General features: G+C 42.9%; 50 non-coding genes across 50 annotated transcripts; all 50 read left to right on the forward strand.

Moving 5' to 3' along the window:
* Positions 1-108: 108 nt before the first annotated feature.
* trnav-aac (transfer RNA valine (anticodon AAC)) lies at positions 109-181 on the forward strand. Its single transcript has one exon. It is a non-coding gene; the product is annotated as a tRNA-Val (tRNA).
* A 426-nt stretch (positions 182-607) lies between these two features.
* trnav-uac (transfer RNA valine (anticodon UAC)) lies at positions 608-680 on the forward strand. Its single transcript has one exon. It is a non-coding gene; the product is annotated as a tRNA-Val (tRNA).
* A 388-nt stretch (positions 681-1,068) lies between these two features.
* trnav-cac (transfer RNA valine (anticodon CAC)) lies at positions 1,069-1,141 on the forward strand. Its single transcript has one exon. It is a non-coding gene; the product is annotated as a tRNA-Val (tRNA).
* A 239-nt stretch (positions 1,142-1,380) lies between these two features.
* Positions 1,381-1,453, forward strand: trnav-aac (transfer RNA valine (anticodon AAC)). Its single transcript has one exon. It is a non-coding gene; the product is annotated as a tRNA-Val (tRNA).
* Positions 1,454-1,574: 121 nt separating this feature from the next.
* trnav-cac (transfer RNA valine (anticodon CAC)) lies at positions 1,575-1,647 on the forward strand. Its single transcript has one exon. It is a non-coding gene; the product is annotated as a tRNA-Val (tRNA).
* Positions 1,648-1,879: 232 nt separating this feature from the next.
* trnav-uac (transfer RNA valine (anticodon UAC)) lies at positions 1,880-1,952 on the forward strand. Its single transcript has one exon. It is a non-coding gene; the product is annotated as a tRNA-Val (tRNA).
* A 437-nt stretch (positions 1,953-2,389) lies between these two features.
* Positions 2,390-2,462, forward strand: trnav-cac (transfer RNA valine (anticodon CAC)). The gene has a single exon. It is a non-coding gene; the product is annotated as a tRNA-Val (tRNA).
* A 239-nt stretch (positions 2,463-2,701) lies between these two features.
* Positions 2,702-2,774, forward strand: trnav-aac (transfer RNA valine (anticodon AAC)). The gene has a single exon. It is a non-coding gene; the product is annotated as a tRNA-Val (tRNA).
* A 121-nt stretch (positions 2,775-2,895) lies between these two features.
* trnav-cac (transfer RNA valine (anticodon CAC)) lies at positions 2,896-2,968 on the forward strand. The gene has a single exon. It is a non-coding gene; the product is annotated as a tRNA-Val (tRNA).
* Positions 2,969-3,200: 232 nt separating this feature from the next.
* trnav-uac (transfer RNA valine (anticodon UAC)) lies at positions 3,201-3,273 on the forward strand. The gene has a single exon. It is a non-coding gene; the product is annotated as a tRNA-Val (tRNA).
* Positions 3,274-3,513: 240 nt separating this feature from the next.
* trnav-aac (transfer RNA valine (anticodon AAC)) lies at positions 3,514-3,586 on the forward strand. The gene has a single exon. It is a non-coding gene; the product is annotated as a tRNA-Val (tRNA).
* A 123-nt stretch (positions 3,587-3,709) lies between these two features.
* trnav-cac (transfer RNA valine (anticodon CAC)) lies at positions 3,710-3,782 on the forward strand. The gene has a single exon. It is a non-coding gene; the product is annotated as a tRNA-Val (tRNA).
* A 239-nt stretch (positions 3,783-4,021) lies between these two features.
* On the forward strand, positions 4,022-4,094 carry trnav-aac (transfer RNA valine (anticodon AAC)). The gene has a single exon. It is a non-coding gene; the product is annotated as a tRNA-Val (tRNA).
* A 121-nt stretch (positions 4,095-4,215) lies between these two features.
* trnav-cac (transfer RNA valine (anticodon CAC)) lies at positions 4,216-4,288 on the forward strand. The gene has a single exon. It is a non-coding gene; the product is annotated as a tRNA-Val (tRNA).
* Positions 4,289-4,520: 232 nt separating this feature from the next.
* trnav-uac (transfer RNA valine (anticodon UAC)) lies at positions 4,521-4,593 on the forward strand. Its single transcript has one exon. It is a non-coding gene; the product is annotated as a tRNA-Val (tRNA).
* Positions 4,594-4,833: 240 nt separating this feature from the next.
* trnav-aac (transfer RNA valine (anticodon AAC)) lies at positions 4,834-4,906 on the forward strand. Its single transcript has one exon. It is a non-coding gene; the product is annotated as a tRNA-Val (tRNA).
* Positions 4,907-5,529: 623 nt separating this feature from the next.
* trnav-cac (transfer RNA valine (anticodon CAC)) lies at positions 5,530-5,602 on the forward strand. The gene has a single exon. It is a non-coding gene; the product is annotated as a tRNA-Val (tRNA).
* A 232-nt stretch (positions 5,603-5,834) lies between these two features.
* Positions 5,835-5,907, forward strand: trnav-uac (transfer RNA valine (anticodon UAC)). The gene has a single exon. It is a non-coding gene; the product is annotated as a tRNA-Val (tRNA).
* Positions 5,908-6,537: 630 nt separating this feature from the next.
* trnav-cac (transfer RNA valine (anticodon CAC)) lies at positions 6,538-6,610 on the forward strand. Its single transcript has one exon. It is a non-coding gene; the product is annotated as a tRNA-Val (tRNA).
* Positions 6,611-6,842: 232 nt separating this feature from the next.
* Positions 6,843-6,915, forward strand: trnav-uac (transfer RNA valine (anticodon UAC)). The gene has a single exon. It is a non-coding gene; the product is annotated as a tRNA-Val (tRNA).
* A 240-nt stretch (positions 6,916-7,155) lies between these two features.
* Positions 7,156-7,228, forward strand: trnav-aac (transfer RNA valine (anticodon AAC)). The gene has a single exon. It is a non-coding gene; the product is annotated as a tRNA-Val (tRNA).
* Positions 7,229-7,657: 429 nt separating this feature from the next.
* trnav-uac (transfer RNA valine (anticodon UAC)) lies at positions 7,658-7,730 on the forward strand. The gene has a single exon. It is a non-coding gene; the product is annotated as a tRNA-Val (tRNA).
* A 434-nt stretch (positions 7,731-8,164) lies between these two features.
* On the forward strand, positions 8,165-8,237 carry trnav-cac (transfer RNA valine (anticodon CAC)). The gene has a single exon. It is a non-coding gene; the product is annotated as a tRNA-Val (tRNA).
* A 232-nt stretch (positions 8,238-8,469) lies between these two features.
* On the forward strand, positions 8,470-8,542 carry trnav-uac (transfer RNA valine (anticodon UAC)). The gene has a single exon. It is a non-coding gene; the product is annotated as a tRNA-Val (tRNA).
* A 435-nt stretch (positions 8,543-8,977) lies between these two features.
* On the forward strand, positions 8,978-9,050 carry trnav-cac (transfer RNA valine (anticodon CAC)). The gene has a single exon. It is a non-coding gene; the product is annotated as a tRNA-Val (tRNA).
* Positions 9,051-9,289: 239 nt separating this feature from the next.
* On the forward strand, positions 9,290-9,362 carry trnav-aac (transfer RNA valine (anticodon AAC)). Its single transcript has one exon. It is a non-coding gene; the product is annotated as a tRNA-Val (tRNA).
* A 121-nt stretch (positions 9,363-9,483) lies between these two features.
* trnav-cac (transfer RNA valine (anticodon CAC)) lies at positions 9,484-9,556 on the forward strand. The gene has a single exon. It is a non-coding gene; the product is annotated as a tRNA-Val (tRNA).
* A 232-nt stretch (positions 9,557-9,788) lies between these two features.
* trnav-uac (transfer RNA valine (anticodon UAC)) lies at positions 9,789-9,861 on the forward strand. Its single transcript has one exon. It is a non-coding gene; the product is annotated as a tRNA-Val (tRNA).
* Positions 9,862-10,300: 439 nt separating this feature from the next.
* Positions 10,301-10,373, forward strand: trnav-cac (transfer RNA valine (anticodon CAC)). The gene has a single exon. It is a non-coding gene; the product is annotated as a tRNA-Val (tRNA).
* A 239-nt stretch (positions 10,374-10,612) lies between these two features.
* On the forward strand, positions 10,613-10,685 carry trnav-aac (transfer RNA valine (anticodon AAC)). The gene has a single exon. It is a non-coding gene; the product is annotated as a tRNA-Val (tRNA).
* A 121-nt stretch (positions 10,686-10,806) lies between these two features.
* Positions 10,807-10,879, forward strand: trnav-cac (transfer RNA valine (anticodon CAC)). Its single transcript has one exon. It is a non-coding gene; the product is annotated as a tRNA-Val (tRNA).
* A 232-nt stretch (positions 10,880-11,111) lies between these two features.
* Positions 11,112-11,184, forward strand: trnav-uac (transfer RNA valine (anticodon UAC)). Its single transcript has one exon. It is a non-coding gene; the product is annotated as a tRNA-Val (tRNA).
* A 437-nt stretch (positions 11,185-11,621) lies between these two features.
* On the forward strand, positions 11,622-11,694 carry trnav-cac (transfer RNA valine (anticodon CAC)). The gene has a single exon. It is a non-coding gene; the product is annotated as a tRNA-Val (tRNA).
* Positions 11,695-11,933: 239 nt separating this feature from the next.
* Positions 11,934-12,006, forward strand: trnav-aac (transfer RNA valine (anticodon AAC)). The gene has a single exon. It is a non-coding gene; the product is annotated as a tRNA-Val (tRNA).
* Positions 12,007-12,127: 121 nt separating this feature from the next.
* On the forward strand, positions 12,128-12,200 carry trnav-cac (transfer RNA valine (anticodon CAC)). The gene has a single exon. It is a non-coding gene; the product is annotated as a tRNA-Val (tRNA).
* Positions 12,201-12,432: 232 nt separating this feature from the next.
* Positions 12,433-12,505, forward strand: trnav-uac (transfer RNA valine (anticodon UAC)). The gene has a single exon. It is a non-coding gene; the product is annotated as a tRNA-Val (tRNA).
* A 240-nt stretch (positions 12,506-12,745) lies between these two features.
* trnav-aac (transfer RNA valine (anticodon AAC)) lies at positions 12,746-12,818 on the forward strand. Its single transcript has one exon. It is a non-coding gene; the product is annotated as a tRNA-Val (tRNA).
* Positions 12,819-12,941: 123 nt separating this feature from the next.
* On the forward strand, positions 12,942-13,014 carry trnav-cac (transfer RNA valine (anticodon CAC)). The gene has a single exon. It is a non-coding gene; the product is annotated as a tRNA-Val (tRNA).
* A 239-nt stretch (positions 13,015-13,253) lies between these two features.
* trnav-aac (transfer RNA valine (anticodon AAC)) lies at positions 13,254-13,326 on the forward strand. Its single transcript has one exon. It is a non-coding gene; the product is annotated as a tRNA-Val (tRNA).
* A 121-nt stretch (positions 13,327-13,447) lies between these two features.
* On the forward strand, positions 13,448-13,520 carry trnav-cac (transfer RNA valine (anticodon CAC)). Its single transcript has one exon. It is a non-coding gene; the product is annotated as a tRNA-Val (tRNA).
* Positions 13,521-13,752: 232 nt separating this feature from the next.
* trnav-uac (transfer RNA valine (anticodon UAC)) lies at positions 13,753-13,825 on the forward strand. Its single transcript has one exon. It is a non-coding gene; the product is annotated as a tRNA-Val (tRNA).
* Positions 13,826-14,065: 240 nt separating this feature from the next.
* Positions 14,066-14,138, forward strand: trnav-aac (transfer RNA valine (anticodon AAC)). The gene has a single exon. It is a non-coding gene; the product is annotated as a tRNA-Val (tRNA).
* A 623-nt stretch (positions 14,139-14,761) lies between these two features.
* Positions 14,762-14,834, forward strand: trnav-cac (transfer RNA valine (anticodon CAC)). The gene has a single exon. It is a non-coding gene; the product is annotated as a tRNA-Val (tRNA).
* Positions 14,835-15,066: 232 nt separating this feature from the next.
* Positions 15,067-15,139, forward strand: trnav-uac (transfer RNA valine (anticodon UAC)). The gene has a single exon. It is a non-coding gene; the product is annotated as a tRNA-Val (tRNA).
* A 630-nt stretch (positions 15,140-15,769) lies between these two features.
* Positions 15,770-15,842, forward strand: trnav-cac (transfer RNA valine (anticodon CAC)). Its single transcript has one exon. It is a non-coding gene; the product is annotated as a tRNA-Val (tRNA).
* A 232-nt stretch (positions 15,843-16,074) lies between these two features.
* On the forward strand, positions 16,075-16,147 carry trnav-uac (transfer RNA valine (anticodon UAC)). Its single transcript has one exon. It is a non-coding gene; the product is annotated as a tRNA-Val (tRNA).
* Positions 16,148-16,889: 742 nt separating this feature from the next.
* On the forward strand, positions 16,890-16,962 carry trnav-uac (transfer RNA valine (anticodon UAC)). The gene has a single exon. It is a non-coding gene; the product is annotated as a tRNA-Val (tRNA).
* Positions 16,963-17,396: 434 nt separating this feature from the next.
* On the forward strand, positions 17,397-17,469 carry trnav-cac (transfer RNA valine (anticodon CAC)). The gene has a single exon. It is a non-coding gene; the product is annotated as a tRNA-Val (tRNA).
* A 232-nt stretch (positions 17,470-17,701) lies between these two features.
* On the forward strand, positions 17,702-17,774 carry trnav-uac (transfer RNA valine (anticodon UAC)). Its single transcript has one exon. It is a non-coding gene; the product is annotated as a tRNA-Val (tRNA).
* Positions 17,775-18,208: 434 nt separating this feature from the next.
* On the forward strand, positions 18,209-18,281 carry trnav-cac (transfer RNA valine (anticodon CAC)). The gene has a single exon. It is a non-coding gene; the product is annotated as a tRNA-Val (tRNA).
* Positions 18,282-18,289: the final 8 nt, after the last annotated feature.

The raw sequence follows: 18,289 nt of genomic DNA on the forward strand, positions 1-18,289 counted from the left end.
TTAGCTCTGTCCTGTTGTTTGTGGAATCTACACAGACTGACACTCTGCTTGCAGTGCATATTATTGGATGAACCTGTCTTGGAAAAAGACCACTCAACCCAAGGTGAAGTTTCTGTAGTGTAGTGGTTATCACGTTCGCCTAACACGCGAAAGGTCCTCGGTTCGAAACCGAGCAGAAACAGCGACCAACTTTTGACAGAAAGTATGAATTGTTTGCAACGCCAAGAGTATCTATCTCCCTTTTACATTATACACATTTTAATTTGTGAGTCTGAAGATTTTCTTCTGCTTCCTGAAGACAGGTTTCCATAGTGTAGTGGTTATCACGTTCGCCTCACACGCGAAAGGTCCCCAGTTCGAAAATGGGTGGAAACAACTTGAGCAATTTTTACTATATGTGCTGAAATGGCTCTAAGGTAAGTGGATATCCAGCTACAAAGGCTAAAAGCTATTTGAAGGCAATCAAACTAAGGATCTCAAGCCAGACTCCAACGGTGAATTATCTCTGTTCTGTTGTTTGTGGAATCTACACAGACTGACACTCTGCTTGCGGTGCAGATTATGGGATGAACCTGTCTTGGAAAAAGGCCACTAAACTCACTTTGAGGTTTCTGTAGTGTAGTGGTTATCACGTTCGCTTTACACGCGAAAGGTCCCCAGTTCGAAACTGGGCAGAAACAAATTGAGTGTTTTTTAACTAAACATGCTGAAATGGATCTCCGGCAAGCGCATTTCCACACTACAAAGGCTCCAATTTCAAGCTAGTTGAAGGCAATCGTGCTAAGGATCTCAAGACAGACTACCAAGCCCAATGAGCACTTTCCTGTTGCTTGTGGAATTTACACAGACCAACACTCTGATTGCAGGGCAGATTATGGGATGAACCTGTCTTGGAAAAAGGCAATTAAGCTCACCATGAGGTTTCTGTAGTGTAGTGGTTATCACGTTCGCCTAACACGCGAAAGGTCCTCTGTTCGAAACCGAGCAGAAACAGCGGTCAGCTTTTGACAGAAAGTATAGATTGTTTGCGACGCTAAGAGTATTTAGCTCTCTTCTACCTCCAGACAGGTTTCCATAGTGTAGTGGTTATCACGTTCGCCTCACACGCGAAAGGTCCCCAGTTCGAAACTGGGTGGAAACATCTTGAGTAATTTTTACTATATGTGCTGAAATGGCTCTCAGGTTAGTGGATTTCCATGCTACAAAGGCTATAATTTCAAGCTATTTGGAGGCAATCATACTAAGGACCTCAAGTCAGACTACCATGATGAATTAGCTCTGTCCTGTTGTTTGTGGAATCTACACAGACTGACACTCTGCTTGCAGTGCATATTATTGGATGAACCTGTGTTGGAAAAAGACCACTCAACCCAAAGTGAAGTTTCTGTAGTGTAGTGGTTATCACGTTCGCCTAACACGCGAAAGGTCCTCGGTTCGAAACCGAGCAGAAACAGCGACCAACTTTTGACAGAAAGTATGAATTGTTTGCAACGCCAAGAGTATCTATCTCCCTTTTACATTATACACATTTTAATTTGTGAGTCTGAACATTTTCTTCTGCTTCCTGAAGACAGGTTTCCATAGTGTAGTGGTTATCACGTTCGCCTCACACGCGAAAGGTCCCCAGTTCGAAACTGGGTGGAAACAACTTGAGCAATTTTTACCATATGTGCTGAAATGGCTCTAAGGTAAGTGGATATCCAGCTACAAAGGCTAAAAGCTATTTGAAGGCAATCATACTAAGGATCTCAAGCCAGACTCCAATGGTGAATTATCTCTGTTCTGTTGTTTGTGGAATCTACACAGACTGACACTCTGCTTGCGGTGCAGATTATGGGATGAACCTGTCTTGGAAAAAGGCCACTAAACTCACTGTGAGGTTTCTGTAGTGTAGTGGTTATCACGTTCGCTTTACACGCGAAAGGTCCCCAGTTCGAAACTGGGCAGAAACAAATTGAGTGTTTTTTAACTAAACATGCTGAAATGGATCTCCGGCAAGCGCATTTCCACACTACAAAGGCTCCAATTTCAAGCTAGTTGAAGGCAATCGTGCTAAGGATCTCAAGACAGACTACCAAGCCCAATGAGCACTTTCCTGTTGCTTGTGGAATTTACACAGACCAACACTCTGATTGCAGGGCAGATTATGGGATGAACCTGTCTTGGAAAAAGGCAATTAAGCTCACCATGAGCTTTCTGTAGTGTAGTGGTTATCACGTTCGCCTAACACGCGAAAGGTCCTCGGTTCGAAACCGAGCAGAAACAGCGGTCAGCTTTTGACAGAAAGTATAGATTGTTTGCGACGCTAAGAGTATTTAGCTCTCTTTTACATTATACGTTTTTTTAAAATTCGTGATTCGCAAGACTTCCTTATGCTACCTCCAGACAGGTTTCCATAGTGTAGTGGTTATCACGTTCGCCTCACACGCGAAAGGTCCCCAGTTCGAAACTGGGTGGAAACATCTTGAGTAATTTTTACTATATGTGCTGAAATGGCTCTCAGGTTAGTGGATTTCCATGCTACAAAGGCTATAATTTCAAGCTATTTGGAGGCAATCATACTAAGGACCTCAAGTCAGACTACCATGATGAATTAGCTCTGTCCTGTTGTTTGTGGAATCTACACAGACTGACACTCTGCTTGCAGTGCATATTATTGGATGAACCTGTCTTGGAAAAAGACCACTCAACTCAAAGTGAAGTTTCTGTAGTGTAGTGGTTATCACGTTCGCCTAACACGCGAAAGGTCCTCGGTTCGAAACCGAGCAGAAACAGCGACCAACTTTTGACAGAAAATATGAATTGTTTGCAACGCCAAGAGTATCTACCTCCCTTTTATATTATACACATTTTAATTTGTGAGTCTGAAGATTTTCTTCTGCTTCCTGAAGACAGGTTTCCATAGTGTAGTGGTTATCACGTTCGCCTCACACGCGAAAGGTCCCCAGTTCGAAACTGGGTGGAAACAACTTGAGCAATTTTTACTATATGTGCTGAAATGGCTCTAAGGTAAGTGGATATCCAGCTACAAAGGCTAAAAGCTATTTGAAGGCAATCATACTAAGGATCTCAAGCCAGACTCCAATGGTGAATTATCTCTGTTCTGTTGTTTGTGGAATCTACACAGACTGACACTCTGCTTGCGGTGCAGATTATGGGATGAAACTGTCTTGGAAAAAGGCCACTAAACTCATTGTGAGGTTTCTGTAGTGTAGTGGTTATCACGTTCGCTTTACACGCGAAAGGTCCCCAGTTCGAAACTGGGCAGAAACAAATTGAGTGTTTTTTAACTAAACATGCTGAAATGGATCTCCGGCAAGCGCATTTCCACACTACAAAGGCTCCAATTTCAAGCTAGTTGAAGGCAATCGTGCTAAGGATCTCAAGACAGACTACCAAGCCCAATGAGCACTTTCCTGTTGCTTGTGGAATTTACACAGACCAACACTCTGATTGCAGGGCAGATTATGGGATGAACCTGTCTTGGAAAAAGGCAATTAAGCTCACCATGAGGTTTCTGTAGTGTAGTGGTTATCACGTTCGCCTAACACGCGAAAGGTCCTCGGTTCGAAACCGAGCAGAAACAGCGGTCAGCTTTTGACAGAAAGTATAGATTGTTTGCGACGCTAAGAGTATTTAGCTCTCTTTTACATTATACGTTTTTTAAAATTCGTGATTCGCAAGACTTCCTTATGCTACCTCAAGACAGGTTTCCATAGTGTAGTGGTTATCACGTTCGCCTCACACGCGAAAGGTCCCCAGTTCGAAACTGGGTGGAAACATCTTGAGTAATTTTTACTATATGTGCTGAAATGGCTCTCAGGTTAGTGGATTTCCATGCTACAAAGGCTGTAATTTCAAGCTATTTGGAGGCAATCATACTAAGGACCTCAAGTCAGACTACCATGATGAATTAGCTCTGTCCTGTTGTTTGTGGAATCTACACAGACTGACACTCTGCTTGCAGTGCATATTATTGGATGAACCTGTCTTGGAAAAAGACCACTCAACCCACAGTGAAGTTTCTGTAGTGTAGTGGTTATCACGTTCGCCTAACACGCGAAAGGTCCTCGGTTCGAAACCGAGCAGAAACAGCAACCAACTTTTGACAGAAAGTATGAATTGTTTGCAACGCCAAGAGTATCTATCTCCCTTTTACATTATACACATTTTAATTTGTGAGTCTGAAGATTTTCTTCTGCTTCCTGAAGACAGGTTTCCATAGTGTAGTGGTTATCACGTTCGCCTCACACGCGAAAGGTCCCCAGTTCGAAACTGGGTGGAAACAACTTGAGCAATTTTTACTATATGTGCTGAAATGGCTCTAAGGTAAGTGGATATCCAGCTACAAAGGCTAAAAGCTATTTGAAGGCAATCATACTAAGGATCTCAAGCCAGACTCCAATAGTGAATTATCTCTGTTCTGTTGTTTGTGGAATCTACACAGACTGACACTCTGCTTGCGGTGCAGATTATGGGATGAACCTGTCTTGGAAAAAGGCCACTAAACTCACTGTGAGGTTTCTGTAGTGTAGTGGTTATCACGTTCGCTTTACACGCGAAAGGACCCCAGTTCGAAACTGGGCAGAAACAAATTGAGTGTTTTTTAACTAAACATGCTGAAATGGATCTCCGGCAAGCGCATTTCCACACTACAAAGGCTCCAATTTCAAGCTAGTTGAAGGCAATCGTGCTAAGGATCTCAAGACAGACTACCAAGCCCAATGAGCACTTTCCTGTTGCTTGTGGAATTTACACAGACCAACACTCTGATTGCAGGGCAGATTATGAGATGAACCTGTCTTGGAAAAAGGCAATTAAGCTCACCATGAGGTTTCTGTAGTGTAGTGGTTATCACGTTCGCCTAACACGCGAAAGGTCCTCGGTTCGAAACCGAGCAGAAACAGCGGTCAGCTTTTGACAGAAAGTATAGATTGTTTGCGACGCTAAGAGTATTTAGCTCTCTTTTACATTATACGTTTTTTAAAATTCGTGATTCGCAAGACTTCCTTATGCTACTTCAAGACAGGTTTCCATAGTGTAGTGGTTATCACGTTCGCCTCACACGCGAAAGGTCCTCAGTTCGAAACTGGGTGGAAACATCTTGAGTAATTTTTACTATATGTGCTGAAATGGCTCTCAGGTTAGTGGATTTCCATGCTACAAAGGCTAAAAGCTATTTGAAGGCAATCATACTAAGGATCTCAAGCCAGACTCCAATGGTGAATTATCTCTGTTCTGTTGTTTGTGGAATCTACACAGACTGACACTCTGCTTGCAGTGCATATTATTGGATGAACCTGTCTTGGAAAAAGACCACTCAACCCAACGTGAAGTTTCTGTAGTGTAGTGGTTATCACGTTCGCCTAACACGCAAAAGGTCCTCGGTTCGAAAACGAGCAGAAACAGCGACCAACTTTTGACAGAAAGTATGAATTGTTTGCAACGCCAAGACTATCTATCTCCCTTTTACATTATACACATTTTAATTTGTGAGTCTGAAGATTTTCTTCTGCTTCCTGAAGACAGGTTTCCATAGTGTAGTGGTTATCACGTTCGCCTCACACGCGAAAGGTCCCCAGTTCGAAACTGGGTGGAAACAACTTGAGCAATTTTTACTATATGTGCTGACATGGCTCTAAGGTAAGTGGATATCCAGCTAAAAAGGCTAAAAGCTATTTGAAGGCAATCATACTAAGGATCTCAAGCCAGACTCCAATGGTGAATTATCTCTGTTCTGTTGTTTGTGGAATCTACACAGACTGACACTCTGCTTGCGGTGCAGATTATGGGATGAACCTGTCTTGGAAAAAGGCCACTAAACTCACTGTGAGGTTTCTGTAGTGTAGTGGTTATCACGTTCGCTTTACACGCGAAAGGTCCCCAGTTCGAAACTGGGCAGAAACAAATTGAGTGTTTTTTAACTAAACATGCTGAAATGGATCTCCGGCAAGCGCATTTCCACACTACAAAGGCTCCAATTTCAAGCTAGTTGAAGGCAATCGTGCTAAGGATCTCAAGACAGACTACCAAGCCCAATGAGCACTTTCCTGTTGCTTGTGGAATTTACACAGACCAACACTCTGATTGCAGGGAAGATTATGGGATGAACCTGTCTTGGAAAAAGGCAATTAAGCTCACCATGAGGTTTCTGTAGTGAAGTGGTTATCACGTTCGCCTAACACGCGAAAGGTCCTCGGTTCGAAACCGAGCAGAAACAGCGGTCAGCTTTTGACAGAAAGTATAGATTGTTTGCGACGCTAAGAGTATTTAGCTCTCTTTTACATTATACGTTTTTTAAAATTCGTGATTCGCAAGACTTCCTTATGCTACCTCCAGACAGGTTTCCATAGTGTAGTGGTTATCACGTTCGCCTCACACGCGAAAGGTCCTCGGTTCGAAACCGAGCAGAAACAGCGATCAACTTTTGACAGAAAGTATGAATTGTTTGCAACGCCAAGACTATCTATCTCCCTTTTACATTATACACATTTTAATTTGTGAGTCTGAAGATTTTCTTCTGCTTCCTGAAGACAGGTTTCCATAGTGTAGTGGTTATCACGTTCGCCTCACACGCGAAAGGTCCCCAGTTCGAAACTGGGTGGAAACAACTTGAGCAATTTTTACTATATGTGCTGAAATGGCTCTAAGGTAAGTGGATATCCAGCTACAAAGGCTAAAAGCTATTTGAAGGCAATCATACTAAGGATCTCAAGCCAGACTCCAATGGTGAATTATCTCTGTTCTGTTGTTTGTGGAATCTACACAGACTGACACTCTGCTTGCGGTGCAGATTATGGGATGAACCTGTCTTGGAAAAAGGCCACTAAACTCACTGTGAGGTTTCTGTAGTGTAGTGGTTATCACGTTCGCTTTACACGCGAAAGGTCCCCAGTTCGAAACTGGGCAGAAACAAATCGAGTGTTTTTTAACTAAACATGCTGAAATGGATCTCCGGCAAGCGCATTTCCACACTACAAAGGCTCCAATTTCAAGCTAGTTGAAGGCAATCGTGCTAAGGATCTCAAGACAGACTACCAAGCCCAATGAGCACTTTCCTGTTGCTTGTGGAATTTACACAGACCAACACTCTGATTGCAGGGCAGATTATGGGATGAACCTGTCTTGGAAAAAGGCAATTAAGCTCACCATGAGGTTTCTGTAGTGTAGTGGTTATCACGTTCGCCTAACACGCGAAAGGTCCTCGGTTCGAAACCGAGCAGAAACAGCAGTCAGGTTTTGACAGAAAGTATAGATTGTTTGCGACGCTAAGAGTATTTAGCTCTCTTTTACATTATAAGTTTTTTAAAATTCGTGATTCGCAAGACTTCCTTATGCTACCTCAAGACAGGTTTCCATAGTGTAGTGGTTATCACGTTCGCCTCACACGCGAAATGTCCCCAGTTCGAAACTGGGTGGAAACATCTTGAGTAATTTTTACTATATGTGCTGAAATGGCTCTCAGGTTAGTGGATTTCCATGCTACAAAGGCTAAAAGCTATTTGAAGGCAATCATACTAAGGATCTCAAGCCAGACTCCAATGGTGAATTATCTCTGTTCTGTTGTTTGTGGAATCTACACAGACTGACACTCTGCTTGAGGTGCAGATTATGGGATGAACCTGTCTTGGAAAAAGGCCACTAAACTCACTGTGAGGTTTCTGTAGTGTAGTAGTTATCACGTTCGCTTTACACGCGAAAGGTCCCCAGTTCGAAACTGGGCAGAAACAAATTGAGTGTTTTTTAACTAAACATGCTGAAATTGATCTCCGGCAAGCGCATTTCCACACTACAAAGGCTCCAATTTCAAGCTAGTTGAAGGCAATCGTGCTAAGGATCTCAAGACAGACTACCAAGCCCAATGAGCACTTTCCTGTTGCTTGTGGAATTTACACAGACCAACACTCTGATTGCAGGGCAGATTATGGGATGAACCTGTCTTGGAAAAAGGCAATTAATCTCGCCATGACGTTTCTGTAGTGTAGTGGTTATCACGTTCGCCTAACACGCGTAAGGTCCTAGGTTCGAAACCGAGCAGAAACAGCGCCCAACTTTTGACAAAAAGTATGAATTGTTTGCAACGCCAAGAGTATCTATCTCCCTTTTACATTATACACGTTTTAATTTGTGAGTCTGAAGATTTTCTTCTGCTTCCTGAAGACAGGTTTCCATAGTGTAGTGGTTATCACGTTCGCCTCACACGCGAAAGGTCCCCAGTTCGAAACTGGGTGGAAACAACTTGAGCAATTTTTACTATATGTGCTGAAATGGCTCTAAGGTAAGTGGATATCCAGCTACAAAGGCTAAAAGCTATTTGAAGGCAATCATACTAAGGATCTCGGGCCAGACTCCAATGGTGAATTATCTCTGTTCTGTTGTTTGTGGAATCTACACAGACTGACACTCTGCTTGCGGTGCAGATTATGGGATGAACCTGTCTTGGAAAAAGGCCACTAAACTCACTTTGAGGTTTCTGTAGTGTAGTGGTTATCACGTTCGCTTTACACGCGAAAGGTCCCCAGTTCGAAACTGGGCAGAAACAAATTGAGTGTTTTTTAACTAAACATGCTGAAATGGATCTCCGGCAAGCGCATTTCCACACTACAAAGGCTCCAATTTCAAGCTAGTTGAAGGCAATCGTGCTAAGGATCTCAAGACAGACTACCAAGCCCAATGAGCACTTTCCTGTTGCTTGTGGAATTTACACAGACCAACACTCTGATTGCAGGGCAGATTATGGGATGAACCTGTCTTGGAAAAAGGCAATTAAGCTCACCATGAGGTTTCTGTAGTGTAGTGGTTATCACGTTCGCCTAACACGCGAAAGGTCCTCTGTTCGAAACCGAGCAGAAACAGCGGTCAGCTTTTGACAGAAAGTATAGATTGTTTGCGACGCTAAGAGTATTTAGCTCTCTTTTACATTATACGTATTTAAAATTCGTGATTCGCAAGACTTCCTTATGCTACCTCCAGACAGGTTTCCATAGTGTAGTGGTTATCACGTTCGCCTCACACGCGAAAGGTCCCCAGTTCGAAACTGGGTGGAAACATCTTGAGTAATTTTTACTATATGTGCTGAAATGGCTCTCAGGTTAGTGGATTTCCATGCTACAAAGGCTATAATTTCAAGCTATTTGGAGGCAATCATACTAAGGACCTCAAGTCAGACTACCATGATGAATTAGCTCTGTCCTGTTGTTTGTGGAATCTACACAGACTGACACTCTGCTTGCAGTGCATATTATTGGATGAACCTGTGTTGGAAAAAGACCACTCAACCCAAAGTGAAGTTTCTGTAGTGTAGTGGTTATCACGTTCGCCTAACACGCGAAAGGTCCTCGGTTCGAAACCGAGCAGAAACAGCGACCAACTTTTGACAGAAAGTATGAATTGTTTGCAACGCCAAGAGTATCTATCTCCCTTTTACATTATACACATTTTAATTTGTGAGTCTGAACATTTTCTTCTGCTTCCTGAAGACAGGTTTCCATAGTGTAGTGGTTATCACGTTCGCCTCACACGCGAAAGGTCCCCAGTTCGAAACTGGGTGGAAACAACTTGAGCAATTTTTACCATATGTGCTGAAATGGCTCTAAGGTAAGTGGATATCCAGCTACAAAGGCTAAAAGCTATTTGAAGGCAATCATACTAAGGATCTCAAGCCAGACTCCAATGGTGAATTATCTCTGTTCTGTTGTTTGTGGAATCTACACAGACTGACACTCTGCTTGCGGTGCAGATTATGGGATGAACCTGTCTTGGAAAAAGGCCACTAAACTCACTGTGAGGTTTCTGTAGTGTAGTGGTTATCACGTTCGCTTTACACGCGAAAGGTCCCCAGTTCGAAACTGGGCAGAAACAAATTGAGTGTTTTTTAACTAAACATGCTGAAATGGATCTCCGGCAAGCGCATTTCCACACTACAAAGGCTCCAATTTCAAGCTAGTTGAAGGCAATCGTGCTAAGGATCTCAAGACAGACTACCAAGCCCAATGAGCACTTTCCTGTTGCTTGTGGAATTTACACAGACCAACACTCTGATTGCAGGGCAGATTATGGGATGAACCTGTCTTGGAAAAAGGCAATTAAGCTCACCATGAGGTTTCTGTAGTGTAGTGGTTATCACGTTCGCCTAACACGCTAAAGGTCCTCGGTTCGAAACCGAGCAGAAACAGCGGCGGTCAGCTTTTGACAGAAAGTATAGATTGTTTGCGACGCTAAGAGTATTTAGCTCTCTTTTACATTATACGTTTTTTAAAATTCGTGATTCGCAAGACTTCCTTATGCTACCTCAAGACAGGTTTCCATAGTGTAGTGGTTATCACGTTCGCCTCACACGCGAAAGGTCCCCAGTTCGAAACTGGGTGGAAACATCTTGAGTAATTTTTACTATATGTGCTGAAATGGCTCTCAGGTTAGTGGATTTCCATGCTACAAAGGCTATAATTTCAAGCTATTTGGAGGCAATCATACTAAGGACCTCAAGTCAGACTACCATGATGAATTAGCTCTGTCCTGTTGTTTGTGGAATCTACACAGACTGACACTCTACTTGCAGTGCATATTATTGGATGAACCTGTCTTGGAAAAAGACCACTCAACCCAAAGTGAAGTTTCTGTAGTGTAGTGGTTATCACGTTCGCCTAACACGCGAAAGGTCCTCGGTTCGAAACCGAGCAGAAACAGCGACCAACTTTTGACAGAAAATATGAATTGTTTGCAACGCCAAGAGTATCTATCTCCCTTTTACATTATACACATTTTAGTTTGTGAGTCTGAAGATTTTCTTCTGCTTCCTGAAGACAGGTTTCCATAGTGTAGTGGTTATCACGTTCGCCTCACACGCGAAAGGTCCCCAGTTCGAAACTGGGTGGAAACAACTTGAGCAATTTTTACTATATGTGCTGAAATGGCTCTAAGGTAAGTGGATATCCAGCTACAAAGGCTAAAAGCTATTTGAAGGCAATCATACTAAGGATCTCAAGCCAGACTCCAATGGTGAATTATCTCTGTTCTGTTGTTTGTGGAATCTACACAGACTGACACTCTGCTTGCGGTGCAGATTATGGGATGAACCTGTCTTGGAAAAAGGCCACTAAACTCACTGTGAGGTTTCTGTAGTGTAGTGGTTATCACGTTCGCTTTACACGCGAAAGGTCCCCAGTTCGAAACTGGGCAGAAACAAATTGAGTGTTTTTTAACTAAACATGCTGAAATGGATCTCCGGCAAGCGCATTTCCACACTACAAAGGCTCCAATTTCAAGCTAGTTGAAGGCAATCGTGCTAAGGATCTCAAGACAGACTACCAAGCCCAATGAGCACTTTCCTGTTGCTTGTGGAATTTACACAGACCAACACTCTGATTGCAGGGCAGATTATGGGATGAACCTGTCTTGGAAAAAGGCAATTAAGCTCACCATGAGCTTTCTGTAGTGTAGTGGTTATCACGTTCGCCTAACACGCGAAAGGTCCTCGGTTCGAAACCGAGCAGAAACAGCGGTCAGCTTTTGACAGAAAGTATAGATTGTTTGCGACGCTAAGAGTATTTAGCTCTCTTTTACATTATACGTTTTTTTAAAATTCGTGATTCGCAAGACTTCCTTATGCTACCTCCAGACAGGTTTCCATAGTGTAGTGGTTATCACGTTCGCCTCACACGCGAAAGGTCCCCAGTTCGAAACTGGGTGGAAACATCTTGAGTAATTTTTACTATATGTGCTGAAATGGCTCTCAGGTTAGTGGATTTCCATGCTACAAAGGCTATAATTTCAAGCTATTTGGAGGCAATCATACTAAGGACCTCAAGTCAGACTACCATGATGAATTAGCTCTGTCCTGTTGTTTGTGGAATCTACACAGACTGACACTCTGCTTGCAGTGCATATTATTGGATGAACCTGTCTTGGAAAAAGACCACTCAACTCAAAGTGAAGTTTCTGTAGTGTAGTGGTTATCACGTTCGCCTAACACGCGAAAGGTCCTCGGTTCGAAACCGAGCAGAAACAGCGACCAACTTTTGACAGAAAGTATGAATTGTTTGCAACGCCAAGAGTATCTACCTCCCTTTTATATTATACACATTTTAATTTGTGAGTCTGAAGATTTTCTTCTGCTTCCTGAAGACAGGTTTCCATAGTGTAGTGGTTATCACGTTCGCCTCACACGCGAAAGGTCCCCAGTTCGAAACTGGGTGGAAACAACTTGAGCAATTTTTACTATATGTGCTGAAATGGCTCTAAGGTAAGTGGATATCCAGCTACAAAGGCTAAAAGCTATTTGAAGGCAATCATACTAAGGATCTCAAGCCAGACTCCAATGGTGAATTATCTCTGTTCTGTTGTTTGTGGAATCTACACAGACTGACACTCTGCTTGCGGTGCAGATTATGGGATGAAACTGTCTTGGAAAAAGGCCACTAAACTCATTGTGAGGTTTCTGTAGTGTAGTGGTTATCACGTTCGCTTTACACGCGAAAGGTCCCCAGTTCGAAACTGGGCAGAAACAAATTGAGTGTTTTTTAACTAAACATGCTGAAATGGATCTCCGGCAAGCGCATTTCCACACTACAAAGGCTCCAATTTCAAGCTAGTTGAAGGCAATCGTGCTAAGGATCTCAAGACAGACTACCAAGCCCAATGAGCACTTTCCTGTTGCTTGTGGAATTTACACAGACCAACACTCTGATTGCAGGGCAGATTATGGGATGAACCTGTCTTGGAAAAAGGCAATTAAGCTCACCATGAGGTTTCTGTAGTGTAGTGGTTATCACGTTCGCCTAACACGCGAAAGGTCCTCGGTTCGAAACCGAGCAGAAACAGCGGTCAGCTTTTGACAGAAAGTATAGATTGTTTGCGACGCTAAGAGTATTTAGCTCTCTTTTACATTATACGTTTTTTAAAATTCGTGATTCGCAAGACTTCCTTATGCTACCTCAAGACAGGTTTCCATAGTGTAGTGGTTATCACGTTCGCCTCACACGCGAAAGGTCCCCAGTTCGAAACTGGGTGGAAACATCTTGAGTAATTTTTACTATATGTGCTGAAATGGCTCTCAGGTTAGTGGATTTCCATGCTACAAAGGCTGTAATTTCAAGCTATTTGGAGGCAATCATACTAAGGACCTCAAGTCAGACTACCATGATGAATTAGCTCTGTCCTGTTGTTTGTGGAATCTACACAGACTGACACTCTGCTTGCAGTGCATATTATTGGATGAACCTGTCTTGGAAAAAGACCACTCAACCCACAGTGAAGTTTCTGTAGTGTAGTGGTTATCACGTTCGCCTAACACGCGAAAGGTCCTCGGTTCGAAACCGAGCAGAAACAGCAACCAACTTTTGACAGAAAGTATGAATTGTTTGCAACGCCAAGAGTATCTATCTCCCTTTTACATTATACACATTTTAATTTGTGAGTCTGAAGATTTTCTTCTGCTTCCTGAAGACAGGTTTCCATAGTGTAGTGGTTATCACGTTCGCCTCACACGCGAAAGGTCCCCAGTTCGAAACTGGGTGGAAACAACTTGAGCAATTTTTACTATATGTGCTGAAATGGCTCTAAGGTAAGTGGATATCCAGCTACAAAGGCTAAAAGCTATTTGAAGGCAATCATACTAAGGATCTCAAGCCAGACTCCAATGGTGAATTATCTCTGTTCTGTTGTTTGTGGAATCTACACAGACTGACACTCTGCTTGCGGTGCAGATTATGGGATGAACCTGTCTTGGAAAAAGGCCACTAAACTCACTGTGAGGTTTCTTTAGTGTAGTGGTTATCACGTTCGCTTTACACGCGAAAGGTCCCCAGTTCGAAACTGGGCAGAAACAAATTGAGTGTTTTTTAACTAAACATGCTGAAATGGATCTCCGGCAAGCGCATTTCCACACTACAAAGGCTCCAATTTCAAGCTAGTTGAAGGCAATCGTGCTAAGGATCTCAAGACAGACTACCAAGCCCAATGAGCACTTTCCTGTTGCTTGTGGAATTTACACAGACCAACACTCTGATTGCAGGGCAGATTATGAGATGAACCTGTCTTGGAAAAAGGCAATTAAGCTCACCATGAGGTTTCTGTAGTGTAGTGGTTATCACGTTCGCCTAACACGCGAAAGGTCCTCGGTTCGAAACCGAGCAGAAACAGCGGTCAGCTTTTGACAGAAAGTATAGATTGTTTGCGACGCTAAGAGTATTTAGCTCTCTTTTACATTATACGTTTTTTAAAATTCGTGATTCGCAAGACTTCCTTATGCTACTTCAAGACAGGTTTCCATAGTGTAGTGGTTATCACGTTCGCCTCACACGCGAAAGGTCCTCAGTTCGAAACTGGGTGGAAACATCTTGAGTAATTTTTACTATATGTGCTGAAATGGCTCTCAGGTTAGTGGATTTCCATGCTACAAAGGCTAAAAGCTATTTGAAGGCAATCATACTAAGGATCTCAAGCCAGACTCCAATGGTGAATTATCTCTGTTCTGTTGTTTGTGGAATCTACACAGACTGACACTCTGCTTGCAGTGCATATTATTGGATGAACCTGTCTTGGAAAAAGACCACTCAACCCAACGTGAAGTTTCTGTAGTGTAGTGGTTATCACGTTCGCCTAACACGCAAAAGGTCCTCGGTTCGAAAACGAGCAGAAACAGCGACCAACTTTTGACAGAAAGTATGAATTGTTTGCAACGCCAAGACTATCTATCTCCCTTTTACATTATACACATTTTAATTTGTGAGTCTGAAGATTTTCTTCTGCTTCCTGAAGACAGGTTTCCATAGTGTAGTGGTTATCACGTTCGCCTCACACGCGAAAGGTCCCCAGTTCGAAACTGGGTGGAAACAACTTGAGCAATTTTTACTATATGTGCTGACATGGCTCTAAGGTAAGTGGATATCCAGCTAAAAAGGCTAAAAGCTATTTGAAGGCAATCATACTAAGGATCTCAAGCCAGACTCCAATGGTGAATTATCTCTGTTCTGTTGTTTGTGGAATCTACACAGACTGACACTCTGCTTGCGGTGCAGATTATGGGATGAACCTGTCTTGGAAAAAGGCCACTAAACTCACTGTGAGGTTTCTGTAGTGTAGTGGTTATCACGTTCGCTTTACACGCGAAAGGTCCCCAGTTCGAAACTGGGCAGAAACAAATTGAGTGTTTTTTAACTAAACATGCTGAAATGGATCTCCGGCAAGCGCATTTCCACACTACAAAGGCTCCAATTTCAAGCTAGTTGAAGGCAATCGTGCTAAGGATCTCAAGACAGACTACCAAGCCCAATGAGCACTTTCCTGTTGCTTGTGGAATTTACACAGACCAACACTCTGATTGCAGGGAAGATTATGGGATGAACCTGTCTTGGAAAAAGGCAATTAAGCTCACCATGAGGTTTCTGTAGTGAAGTGGTTATCACGTTCGCCTAACACGCGAAAGGTCCTCGGTTCGAAACCGAGCAGAAACAGCGGTCAGCTTTTGACAGAAAGTATAGATTGTTTGCGACGCTAAGAGTATTTAGCTCTCTTTTACATTATACGTTTTTTAAAATTCGTGATTCGCAAGACTTCCTTATGCTACCTCCAGACAGGTTTCCATAGTGTAGTGGTTATCACGTTCGCCTCACACGCGAAAGGTCCTCGGTTCGAAACCGAGCAGAAACAGCGATCAACTTTTGACAGAAAGTATGAATTGTTTGCAACGCCAAGACTATCTATCTCCCTTTTACATTATACACATTTTAATTTGTGAGTCTGAAGATTTTCTTCTGCTTCCTGAAGACAGGTTTCCATAGTGTAGTGGTTATCACGTTCGCCTCACACGCGAAAGGTCCCCAGTTCGAAACTGGGTGGAAACAACTTGAGCAATTTTTACTATATGTGCTGAAATGGCTCTAAGGTAAGTGGATATCCAGCTACAAAGGCTAAAAGCTATTTGAAGGCAATCATACTAAGGATCTCAAGCCAGACTCCAATGGTGAATTATCTCTGTTCTGTTGTTTGTGGAATCTACACAGACTGACACTCTGCTTGCGGTGCAGATTATGGGATGAACCTGTCTTGGAAAAAGGCCACTAAACTCACTGTGAGGTTTCTGTAGTGTAGTGGTTATCACGTTCGCTTTACACGCGAAAGGTCCCCAGTTCGAAACTGGGCAGAAACAAATCGAGTGTTTTTTAACTAAACATGCTGAAATGGATCTCCGGCAAGCGCATTTCCACACTACAAAGGCTCCAATTTCAAGCTAGTTGAAGGCAATCGTGCTAAGGATCTCAAGACAGACTACCAAGCCCAATGAGCACTTTCCTGTTGCTTGTGGAATTTACACAGACCAACACTCTGATTGCAGGGCAGATTATGGGATGAACCTGTCTTGGAAAAAGGCAATTAAGCTCACCATGAGGTTTCTGTAGTGTAGTGGTTATCACGTTCGCCTAACACGCGAAAGGTCCTCGGTTTGAAACCGAGCAGAAACAGCAGTCAGGTTTTGACAGAAAGTATAGATTGTTTGCGACGCTAAGAGTATTTAGCTCTCTTTTACATTATAAGTTTTTTAAAATTCGTGATTCGCAAGACTTCCTTATGCTACCTCAAGACAGGTTTCCATAGTGTAGTGGTTATCACGTTCGCCTCACACGCGAAATGTCCCCAGTTCGAAACTGGGTGGAAACATCTTGAGTAATTTTTACTATATGTGCTGAAATGGCTCTCAGGTTAGTGGATTTCCATGCTACAAAGGCTAAAAGCTATTTGAAGGCAATCATACTAAGGATCTCAAGCCAGACTCCAATGGTGAATTATCTCTGTTCTGTTGTTTGTGGAATCTACACAGACTGACACTCTGCTTGAGGTGCAGATTATGGGATGAACCTGTCTTGGAAAAAGGCCACTAAACTCACTGTGAGGTTTCTGTAGTGTAGTAGTTATCACGTTCGCTTTACACGCGAAAGGTCCCCAGTTCGAAACTGGGCAGAAACAAATTGAGTGTTTTTTAACTAAACATGCTGAAATTGATCTCCGGCAAGCGCATTTCCACACTACAAAGGCTCCAATTTCAAGCTAGTTGAAGGCAATCGTGCTAAGGATCTCAAGACAGACTACCAAGCCCAATGAGCACTTTCCTGTTGCTTGTGGAATTTACACAGACCAACACTCTGATTGCAGGGCAGATTATGGGATGAACCTGTCTTGGAAAAAGGCAATTAATCTCGCCATGACGTTTCTGTAGTGTAGTGGTTATCACGTTCGCCTAACACGCGAAAGGTCCTCGGTTCGAAACCAAGCAGAAACAGCGGCCAACTTTTGACAGAAAGTATGAATTGTTTGCAACGCCAAGAGTATCTATCTCCCTTTTACATTATACACGTTTTAATTTGTGAGTCTGAAGATTTTCTTCTGCTTTCTGAAGACAGGTTTCCATAGTGTAGTGGTTATCACGTTCGCCTCACACGCGAAAGGTCCCCAGTTCGAATCTGGGTGGAAACAACTTGAGCAATTTTTACTATATGTGCTGAAATGGCTCTAAGGTAAGTGGATATCCAGCTACAAAGGCTAAAAGCTATTTGAAGGCAATCATACTAAGGATCTCAAGCCAGACTCCAATGGTGAATTATCTCAGTTCTGTTGTTTGTGGAATCTACACAGACTGACACTCTGCTTGCGGTGCAGATTATGGGATGAACCTGTCTTGGAAAAAGGCCACTCAACTCACTGTGAGGTTTCTGTAGTGTAGTGGTTATCACGTTCGCTTTACACGCGAAAGGTCCCCAGTTCGAAACTGGGCAGAAACAAATCTAGTGTTTTTTAACTAAACATGCTGAAATGGATCTCCGGCAAGCGCATTTCCACACTACAAAGGCTCCAATTTCAAGCTAGTTGAAGGCAATCGTGCTAAGGATCTTAAGACAGACTACCAAGCCCAATGAGCACTTTCCTGTTGCTTGTGGAATTTACACAGACCAACACTCTGCTTGCAGTGCATATTATTGGATGAACCTGTCTTGGAAAAAGACCACTCAACCCAAAGTGAAGTTTCTGTAGTGTAGTGGTTATCACGTTCGCCTAACACGCGTAAGGTCCTAGGTTCGAAACCGAGCAGAAACAGCGCCCAACTTTTGACAAAAAGTATGAATTGTTTGCAACGCCAAGAGTATCTATCTCCCTTTTACATTATACACGTTTTAATTTGTGAGTCTGAAGATTTTCTTCTGCTTCCTGAAGACAGGTTTCCATAGTGTAGTGGTTATCACGTTCGCCTCACACGCGAAAGGTCCCCAGTTCGAAACTGGGTGGAAACAACTTGAGC

Source organism: Pseudorasbora parva, chromosome 5 (genome assembly GCF_024679245.1).
Source record: "Pseudorasbora parva isolate DD20220531a chromosome 5, ASM2467924v1, whole genome shotgun sequence".
NCBI classification, from domain to species: domain Eukaryota; kingdom Metazoa; phylum Chordata; class Actinopteri; order Cypriniformes; family Gobionidae; genus Pseudorasbora; species Pseudorasbora parva.